We start from the raw sequence: 11,480 nt of genomic DNA on the forward strand, positions 1-11,480 counted from the left end.
GTATATTCGATATCCCCCTCTCATATCCCCCTGCGATGAGAGATTTATGCATTTTATTTCTGGAAAAATTACTCCGGTGACACAAATATCGTCGCTCTGCGTCGTCGGTAAAATGTTTGGCCAGACGCTAAAGACTACAGCCAGCAGAGGGAGCTATTTCCGCATGTTTTCAATTCGCACATGGGGGATGGGGCCGCACTCACAGCTCAGCTCGGCTCAGGCCTTCATGGAAACGGTGCGGGCCTGCAGAGCAAAGTGAGTATTTTATCTTCTCAAGTTAATTCCTATGAAAGTTAATCTTCCAAAGGCATGAACTGAAAACACGCCAGACTGAACACGCGCTGAGAATGACTGCCGCGAGCGTGGACGCACAGATGACATTCAAGTTCACAACAAAACAAACAAAAACAGTAAAATGTAATGTGCTGTGACAGTCATGAAGCTCTGTGTTGCTCTGGAGGTCCAGCAATCTGTAGTCAAGTCAAGTAAATGTGTACTGCTCAGATTTTCATTAACTTTCTCCTACATTATTGTACATGGAGGGAGGAGGGAATCACCGTAGCTGTGAGATGGTTCTACTTGGGATTTCTAATTTAATGCCTAAATACAAACTGACTCTTATTTTGAAATGCTTTTGCCTTACTATTGTACTAGTTGCAGGATGCTCATTCAAGTTCAGATGAGGGAGAAAAAAATATGCATTGTTATAACCATCATTCATCAGCATTAGTTCATAAACAATTTTCTGGCATAAATGTGTGCTATTCATTGATCGAACCGTTCTGAAGCGCTGTTGGAGATGCGTGAGACCGTAGAAGCACGTTCCCCCGGTGGTTTCTCCACGGTTAGATCCGCATGTTAATATTCAAATGTACGTTTTTTTTTACACAGGACATCAGTTCTGACTGGATCTCTTCCCTAATCGTCCCTCCCTAACATTTTCGTCTAGTTTTTATTCGTTGACGAAAATGACTTCTTTCATAGTTTTTGTCACCCAATACTAGTTTTTATTTAGTTATCGTCTTGTTTTCATCTGTGAAAAAAGGTAGTTGATGAAAATTATGACGAATATTATTTGTCAACGAAATGAACTGCTTCAGTGAAAGAGGAGAGGGTACAAATTCTGTCAGGGGGTCTGCATCTGCCATGCTATCTTTTGAGTGTCTGTATACTGAGTTAGAGAAGGTTGACTCGCAGCACTTCAACAAGTGTTTTTTCCGGCTTGACAAGCATCCGGACATGACACGGGGGCATTGCAGCATCAACGATTCCTTTTTTTAAGAGAGTGATTGTGACTTAATTTCGATTTAGAATCGTAAAATCGGAATCGTGACACCCTTGTTGCAATGACAAAATGTTGAAATTGAGCACACTGAATCTTGAAAAACATCAAATAGATGAGAGTCTGCTTGCAAAAAGAGAATGTGACAAGCTTGTAATAAAACAGGAATCAACATTGGTGTTGCTTTTTGAGTGACACATTTTTATTAAGAGTTGAGTTGAGGTATTGAACATAAATTGCCATATTTAGCTCTCTAAGGCCCCGATTACAGAATGTTTTTGCAGCGAGAAGCACCCATTTTAAATAGATTTCTGTTGGCAGTGAGCATTATGAGCGTTGCTTATGTTCCCCAGGCGCCTAGCGCATGGATGGTAAAAGGTCCTTTTACCATTTTGTCAGTTCTGTTGATTTTGATTGATATGCGCGAGTGAGAAAGAGAGAACGGTGATGGTTTTGAAGACAGAGAGAGCACGCGGCTCTCGGCTTGTTCATCATCACTCACCTAATGAGGGCGCATGTTAACTGAGTGTCAGAACCATAGACAGTAAAAGAAATGGACGGAGGGATCCCATTGCCTTCTACGGCGTTAAGTGAGGTCAGTATAGGAGCACTTACTTCCTGATGGCTGAGCGAACTGCGCAGGCTCAGACTGAGCTTGACGACGTAGATGTGACGTGAGCCTCCTGTCTGACAGCTGTAGGTCTTCTAGTAGATGTGGAAAGTGAAAGCTGAATCACGTTGTTTAAATATTTTCTCCCGTTGCTTTTGGCTCACTATGGGCTTCTCCCCATTCTTCCCCCTTGACTTTATCAGACTTTATGTCTCCACGTCCCCCCGACTGTCTCTTAGACAGTAAAAGATTGCCTACGAGCGTCTCCTCAGGTCTATACGGTAATTTCTCAACTGTGCGACAGAGTCGCGTTGGTTATGACGCAATAGTTAGCCTATTTTTACAAAAACAGCTTCTACGGGGCGATAGTGTAAGATACAAGGTAACGGAGCCTTTTATGCATTGTCGTGTTTCTTTAGAAATAAACAATGGACAAATGGAGTCTTTAAACGTCTCAGATGTAAAGTTATTCACTGTCAAAGTGACTCAAAAATGAATGGGAGTCAATGGGATGCTAACAGCAGGTGATGGCTTGGTTAGCAATGGCAGCCCCTATTGATGGAACGCTTTCCGAGCGCTAGATTACCCCCTTGGTCAGAACTAGCAGAGTCAGGCGCATTAGTAATCTACATCAATTTATAAATCACAATAACTCATCAAATAAGGCCAAAAAAAATTAAATGTAGGAAAAACCCTGATCAATCGTGAGCTTGCATTGGCTTTACATCGCATGCAATCTACTCGTGAGTTGATAACCTTGCTGAATTCGCACAGTGTATGCCCATCTTTAGAGATGCACCAAATGATCCATGGATTAATCGGCCAGGGATCTGAATTGGACGATTTTCTGCATGATCGGCCGATCCGATCAGTCGTGTGGCCGATCCCTACATCCGGCTGTGAGCGCGAGCTGACGTTGACGTCACAGCCGCGATGCGCTCGTGCTCACACAGTTGCATGCAAACATGACATTGGCATGGAAGTTTTTTTTTTACTGTGAGCGAAGAAGACACTAATTATGCCATTTGTGAAACTTGACAAATCTAATTAGACACTTAACTCCATCACCACGTGGAACATGCCCAGTTTGAAGAAGGTAAGTTAGTAAAGGTAAAACTGCTAAAGCTAGCCAGAGCTCAGAGCCAGCCACAGGTCATTAGCCTCTGCTATTTTTCCTTGGTATTTAAACAGCGAGAAGACCAAAGCATACATGCATTTACGAAGAAAATTTTGGAATTCATGGCGCTGGATGACCATCCGAACGCATAAACCGTCATTGAATTTGCCGTTCCATTTGAGAAAACTCGTCATATGAACACATACCCTCCAAATTGTTCACGGCAACCCGTCAAAATAAAAGTTCGCTTTAATTTAGTTGGTTGATTATTTTTATTTGGGCTGCTTTTGAACACAACATTGTATCTTTAAACTATATATAATGAGGACAACATGGTGTATATTTGTTTGCTTTTTTGCACACTTTTACATTGTAAAATGTCAGACATGTTGATATAGCTCATAATATTCAAAGCTAATGTTTCCTGCTTACCTTGAGACAAAGACAGATAAAATGATCTTCCATGGAGTCATATTCTAAATCCAGTTGATAATTAATTATACTGCAACCGATTCCCTTCCTCTAAATTATTTATGAGTTAACCCCTCTTTTATCCCCCAGTAATGAAATACATTATGCGTAATGACAAAAATAGATTAATTCATTTGTATAAAAGGAGAAAAACCTTGCTGCTTTAAATTGAATGATAAATATAGCTCCCCCCATACACAGAGTTCTAAGATTTACATCTTGATGGATGAGTTGAAACAAAATGACTTTGATAGACTCATACTTAAGATTCTCTTGGATTGATCTGAGTAAAATTAAGTTGCTTGAAGCAGTTTTAAGCGGAAGTGTGTCATTTCTGCACCACTTTTATAACGAAATTACAAAAGTATGATATTCAAAAATATGTTTTTGAAGTCTCCTGAACACACCCTATCTGCTATAGGTCAGCAAGCAGTTGAATTGCCTCTGCATATTAAGCTATTAAGAGAAATATTTAAAAAAAATCAAAAATTCCACACTTCAGCTTTAAGTTACAGTCAAGTTTACAGCAAGGTTATGATGTCATCAGGCTGCTAATAATGCCAATAAATCTCCCATGTATTATTTGGTTTCATCAGCTTCCATCAAATGTTTGAGGACAGCTACTTGACCAGGCCATCATACCAGCTTATTCAGTGAAAATGACAAAGAAATATCCCTCCCAAGGACAATCAAAATAGATATCAGAATTTCCAATTAAGACTACAGATAAATGACCTCACAATACTGCAAAATATAGCAGGAATATGAGAAAAGGAGGAAATTGGATTTGGTGAAGTTAAACAGTATATGACTTAAATCTTTTGGGGATTCTCCCTCAAACAAAGAAAGTGAAGGTTTCCTAAGGCGATGGCTTCACTTGGGAATTCCCAGGGTGATCCAAGAGGGGATCGGAAAACCCTTGAAGTTATTCAACCCAGTAAATGACTAAATAGATTTTTTTTCTATTAACTGATAGCCCCACATTGGTGGAAGGCAGACTATTTGACTCTCTGTTTTTTATTTAATTAGATGTCAAAGTCAAAATGATCATCTTTGATGAATATTTTTGAATTATTGATATTCCTGGCAATATTGTCTTGCCACTATATGGATATTCCAGTTGAATATAGATATTCCAGTCTGAGGAGCAGATTGCATTAACCTGCATAGACACTTTGTAGTCACATTTTCTTTTTAAACTTATTTTTTTTATTACTGGACTCCCATAATCCAAATTTCTTTTTTGAAAGCATGGCATTTTTTTCTGTTCTGAAAGGAATACTATGCCAGCAATCAGCAGAAAACAATTGACCATACAAATTAAAACATATCTTTTGATGTTTTTTTTTTTTTTAATGCAACGGGAGCTTTTACCATTAGTTTAATTATGATATGACATCAGACATTCTCAGTAAAGTATTGTCTTGTTGTTATTACGTAAGACAGATTATGATTGGGTTTAAGCGCAGGCACATTATGAGGTGAGCCCTAAGTAGTGCTGAGAAGGGAACAACTCTCTTATGGTGTCAAACAGATAATAAGCTCCTTGATTCATATATACTTTAAGAGTCAAGGGTAACACAATGCTAGCCTTGTATTTTCTCTCTCCATCTATGTGTGTGTGTCCTTGCTTGTAAGGATCTCTTTTGTCCTACATTTTCATGAGTCTGGTCTCCCTCCGTCTACTAGTGCTGCAGGCTTATCTTCATAAAGCACTGTTTTTAAACACTGTCAATTCATCTCTCTCATTACCATCATTAATAAGGCCTTTGATACATCTTATTACAAGGTTAATTGGGACAAATCTGAAGCATATCCCTCTGTATCTTTTAATGTGATATGTCTCAGATACTCATAGCACAAGGTAGAATGCATACCACAACTACAAAACAGTGTAAAAGACCCTCTAGTGCAATGTAAACGTCTACAACAGCTGGTATTCATTGATTGGCGTGTTCCAACAGTGAGTGTTTTATTGTGTTCCTGGGTCTGTTTGATTTCTTACCTTTGACTGTCGTGCTCGAATGTGCTTTTAATGGTGGCGTCTATGTGCCAAATTGTTCATTAAATGATTTTAACAGTGCTTTGTAACCAACTGCTTGCATGTTGTCAAATGTTCAAACTGATTTGGGAATAAGAGGAGGTGTCACTTGGAATATAAGGATGCCATTCAGCCTATTTTGTATGAATGTTTAGGACCAGGCAGGGTCTGTAAACTTTTTATGCATTTTTCTGGGGATTATGGAGAATGAAAACTGCAAAATATACATTTAAACACATTGTGTTAAAGCCACCATGAAATGAAAATGGGCAATTCTTTTTTATGTCATATTGCAGTATTTATCCATGCACATCGTCATTAAAAAACAAAAAAAATGTAATTCATGTGCCCTTGTAATCTTTAACCAAAATACCTTATCCTCCATCTTGCAGCGACATCTTTTCTCTGATGATGTTTACTGGTGGCAAGAGGGCGGGCAACCTGTCACACACACAAGATCAAACAACAACAATCCAACGTGACAGGCTACATCCGAAAACTTAAAAATGCTGCCTTCGGAGGGCGCATTCCAAGGTAGGAAGGGCAGGCATCAAGGCCCGTCCGAATCCAATTTTAGCTTCACTTCCTGTCTCCTGAGATCTGACCGTATTTTTTATTTTTTTTGTTTTTTTTAATAATGTATCCTTCGCTGCCTTTGATATCCCACAATCCTATGCGTTCTATTCAGTGAGCTAGAAAAAGAAAGATGGCATTGGAAGTTGTGGCTGGTTAGTTTCTGTGTAAATGTAAGTTTTTGACCAACTTTTTCCATTCTGATGTCATTTCTAGTAAGAAATTACTACTGTAGTAATTAAATATTTGTTTAATTCTTACCAAAGCTCGCTTTATTTTGCTGTAGCTCTTTAAACTGTCAAGCTGTCTCAGAAGTCTATCCGAAATCAGTTTTGTTAGGTACCTTCGTGTGCAAACGCTGCCTTATATAAGGCTTGCTATAAGGCAATGGTCATGTTTTCAGGTACAAGTTCCGGTCTACCTTTTCTTGTTCGAGAAGCTTTTCCACTTGGTCATATTTTACAATATACAGAGAAGAAAAGACTAATGCAACTACTAACCTTAAAATTGACCTGAGATTACCTCACTTGTAGTGGTAGTCAAAAGTGTATAAAATTCAGCAAAATATGTCAAACAAACTTACGAAAATCTGCTAAAACTTCCAAAATTATAGTGAGTTTGCGCCTGGAAATGTACCTTTTTACAAAACTTTTTTAATTTTGTTTTTACTAATTACATTTAGAATTGTGTCAAGATAGATTAAATGTTATATGCATTTCATCTTAGATTTGCAATAACATTCACATTATATTTTTGGAGATGTGACAGATTTGAACGGAAATATGGCTACAAATGGCTTTGTTGAGAGAATAATATGCCCTAATGGCATCTAAAGTACCTGGACTCTGCCTTTAAATCTTCCCTACCATATTTTGACTTTAAATGTTTGATTATTAAGCAATTCGGACTTCAAATACCTGCGACGAACAATTATTCTACAGTTGTTCGAAAGGACCTTTGGACACTTAAGGAAGGTCTTGAAGCTGATTATTGCAGAACATATTCGCTGTGAAGATTTCAAAAAGACGGAAAATGAGTTTGACAAACCTGCAAGTTCTTACCTATTGCTCTGTGCCAAATAATACATTTGCTGACAAGGCCACTAAAGAGTATGAGGGCCACATAGTGCTGTCTGTACGTTCAGGTGGGAGAGTATCAGAGCCTTTATTATCTGGGCTAATAAGATCTTTCAATTATGGAGAATGAGATGAACAAATTAATTAATAGTTCTGATACAGTTTTTTGCCACCTTCAGCAAATGTACTCTTGAGAAATACATGAGAGCACATGCTGATTTCGTCTCTTCTTTTTGTGTGAATACAGTTTTTTGCCCCTCTTTATTTCTACTTCCGCACGCAGCATTGCCTGCACTGTGCTTTTCAGAACTGATATTGTGTGTTAGTTTTCAATAACTGTAGCACAGGTGCAAGAAAAGTGCTTAATTAATAATATCGATGCTACTTTTTGCTCTTGACACATTTTTTTCTTTTATCCTATAGGTTAACTTGTCCTTCGCTGAAAAATGTGACATTACCAAAGTATACAGGTGCAAAGCTTTTCCTGTCGTATAATTTTCCCATAAAATGGGAACATTTAAGTGTAGAGCTGTGGAATTATACGTCAATGAATGGCCCCGCTAATAGTGATATCACTCCCCGGAACAAAAGGATAGGAGGCTGTGCGAGAAGAGAGGAGTGGAGGTGATTCTGTGATCCGTGCACCGTTGGCCATTTCCGTCCCCTCTGTTCAGGTCATGCACTATCCCGCCAAGAGAGCGCGTACATGACTGACAATACCCGCAAGACAAACGGCCCACTCCAGCACAAACCACGCTCAGACAGAAATGAGTAAAAAAATAATAGTTATTAAATTAATTGCGGTCGTAATCTCGTAAAATATGTGTCAGAAAATTATACGCCGTTCGATTAACACATAACACGGGTGTCAAATATGTAATAAAATCCTGATCAATAAAACAATAACCATGTTGTTAAAAGCAGCCGTTGAAAGGTGTTGCCAGCTCTGTGTTTCAGGGGTGAGCACCCCTTTTAATATAAACGGATTTCATCTTTCCACTGTGTCACCTAAATCACCACAATGTTTGTGTATACAATTATAATAAGTTAATAAATTGTAGCAATGGATGGATTAGGAACACTCTCATCGACCCCATATATCAGGCATTGTCATAGGCCCAGAAAATGCATGTCTAACAATCTGTTGATTACACTGTGCTCCGAGAATAGCTTTTACTAGAGACATTATTTGAGCCTATTGCATTGTTAAAATCAATACATTTCCAGCAGTAATGACCACAATTAATGGGACTTTTCACGTCTTATATCTATTTTAGTTTTAAGGGCAGGTTTTGTATTCTTACATTCTACGTCTCCATGAAAAATGACACTTTTGTGTTTGCAAAGAACAGAGTTTGATTTCTGTATTGAATAACATGTACCTTGGCCCTAAAGCAGTGCATTGATGATCGGCATAAATGATCACCTATTGTTCCAGCTACATCGTCCTAGTGCTAGAAATTCACAAATGCTGTGTGCTAAAAGAAAATGGTCTCGTAATGATTCTTTTCTAGCTGAAAAGATATTTGGGTATAGCATATAAATGTGTCATCGACCTAAATAAGCCTTTTTCATAAAGTGTTTTAAGGCAAGGCTTTCATTAACTGAAACCATATTCCTCTTTCTCTGCTGAGGCAGACTAGAATCATTTTCATGCCACATTGACTTCTAAAGGAACATTAGTGTATTTATCTGTGTTTATGTGGAATGATTTGAAAAAGCTGTTAATTTAAAAATGACTTTTTGCTACGGAAATAATAATTTGAGTGAATTAATTAGCAATTAAAATGGGCATATTTGGGAATAGCTATCAGTGGCTGTAGCTAAAGGTGTGGATTTTGTAAGTGTAGGGTTAATTAACACTGGCCATGAATTGTCAATGAAGTCATCAGAGCAAGATTTAATTCAAAATGCCTCTTTGTGAATATCATGTATGCTATTTGTGATTTGTTATTGGTTATTTCACCATATATGAAATGCAAGGAATTTATCGGCTCGTACACATACTCTATTCACTGCATATGTCTACAGTGAACCAGTGTGCTGTGTCTTTATAGGTGAAATAAAGATATATAGTCCTTACAGTAGATTAAACCGTCCCATGCTCTTAACAAGCAAAGCAAGATATCAGTGCACTAACAGAGCCAGTGGTCAATAATTGAATGAGAGAGGCCCATTGTCCAATTACACGGATTATCAGTGGAGACTCCCCTCTCGTTAACGACTGAGGCAGGGATCAGTAATTAAAAAGATTCATGTTGTGGCCACTTAATGATCCTCTCTTTTTTTTGTGCCTCATCTGTGGTTATCAGAGCATTTAAAGGAGGGCACTGTACCAAAATTCCCTTAGCTTTTCGAACGCCTTTGGCTACATGTGTACTTCCGGAGAGCGCACAGTCTGCTTGGATAGGAACTGTGTGTGTTTGGGTTACTCAGTGGTTGAAATCCAGAATTGCGTGGATTTGGTGGCCTGTCTGCATACCTGAAAGCTCAGGTCAGGAAGAAATTCTTTGAGCTATTGAGTATGTAATTGCACAAGAAGTGTGCGGCATCCTCTTTGCCGTGAAGAAATGTTTTAATTAGTACAATCTGGAACTTCAACAGAAATCAGACTTTCTCCCTGAGGGTGCGACTGAATGTTCACTGGCTATAGGTGATTCAATAGTCATTTCCTGTTTTAGATGGCAGCCCCAATACGAGACCTCAACACTGAAAGATGATTAAAAAAATGTATCGCAAGTGTTCAATTATGTTGATAATTTTGCATATCTTTTATTTGCTTGTTTATGGCTTATGTGAATATTTCTGTTATATTTGTTGCATCTCTTCAGTGGTAGACTGGTTCTTCTCCAATAATGGGACGAATTCGCCAAACTGCTACTCTTTCCATTAAATCAAACTCTGGAGCGATTGCTCTGTCCATTTGAATATGTGATGCCATCCAAACCTTGGTGCGCACCAAACGAGCAGGCTGAGACCCACCTTTGTCCACTTCCAAGTACACTGCTGCGGTTTGATTAAAATATGAATGTAATATGGACCAAAGGCATATAAACAAACCAAAAATAGAATGTGATGTCAAAATGCGTCTCTTAAACAGACGTGGTTCTTCTCGTCATAGGACCTATGTTGCCCATTACAGTTTAGTACAGGCGTCGGAGCTGCCGTCCCTTGCAGTGTTTATGTGTGCAACAAATGAATTTTTTATGGTGCTGTTTTCAATTCTTTACACAATTTTATAAGATCTTTGTGAGTTTTCAGCTGTAAAAAAACCCCATCATGTATGCAAATACATTGAGCATATTTAGCCCTAAAATATACATCATAAAGGCTTTTTTTTGGCAGAGGCTATTTTCACTAAGTGAAAATAGCAGCATTTGCGAAAACGAAAATAGTGATACATGCGTTTTGCACTGTAAAAAAAAAAAAGCAGTATTTTCTTTGCAGTAATAGTAATAGTTAGATGATCTTGATAGAAACAGTGGCAGATACTATTCCCATCTTAGTTTTGTTTTACATTAAATGCCGGTATGCAATAATATCATTGAGTGTAAATTATTATATTTATTAAAATTATTAAATGGATGCCACCTTATTGGGACAATAAAGCCCTCCCTAAACCTAACCAATAAACACTTTAATTTTAAACACACTTTAGACACTTTATCCGCTTTTCAAATATTTTCTTAATTTTTATAAAATATAAATGCCTTTCTGGTCTGATATGTGATGGGCAAAAGAAAGTAGAGCGAGTTCGGAAAAAAACGGATTCAAACCTCAAAATGATTTGTGTAAAAACTTTGTGTCACACACCTTACCCCTACACCATTGCTGCAATAAATAATCTAGTGTTTTCCCTAATTTTATCTGGCCCAACCAGACGTCAGTGGGCGGAGTTAGTGTAAATAGCTTTTGTCAACAAGCCAGGCGATTTGCACTTGGTGTAATTAGGCACTCTGTTTTTTATTTTGTGTCTTCTGTGTATAAATTTATTGTTTTCTTTTTTGGTCCGGACCAAAAGAACCAGGAGAACCAAACTACAAGTGTGAACAACACCCTATTTGCGCTTGTATACTAAAAGTATTACTAACAACCGTTTCGTGAATGCTTTTCATTAAATATAATTTGCCGTATATTCACCATTTAAATTGTTATTCTTGTAAATTTAAATGGTTGTTCTTTGTAAATTAATGTAAATTTGTGTTGATGTAATTAAGCATATAAAAGACTGGGCCCTAATTTAACAATCTAAATGCATGGTCTGAAGCGTATGGCACTAATGTTGTCAAAAGTACCGACCGCGATACAAA

Source organism: Pseudorasbora parva, chromosome 12 (assembly GCF_024679245.1).
Source record: "Pseudorasbora parva isolate DD20220531a chromosome 12, ASM2467924v1, whole genome shotgun sequence".
NCBI lineage: Eukaryota > Metazoa > Chordata > Actinopteri > Cypriniformes > Gobionidae > Pseudorasbora > Pseudorasbora parva.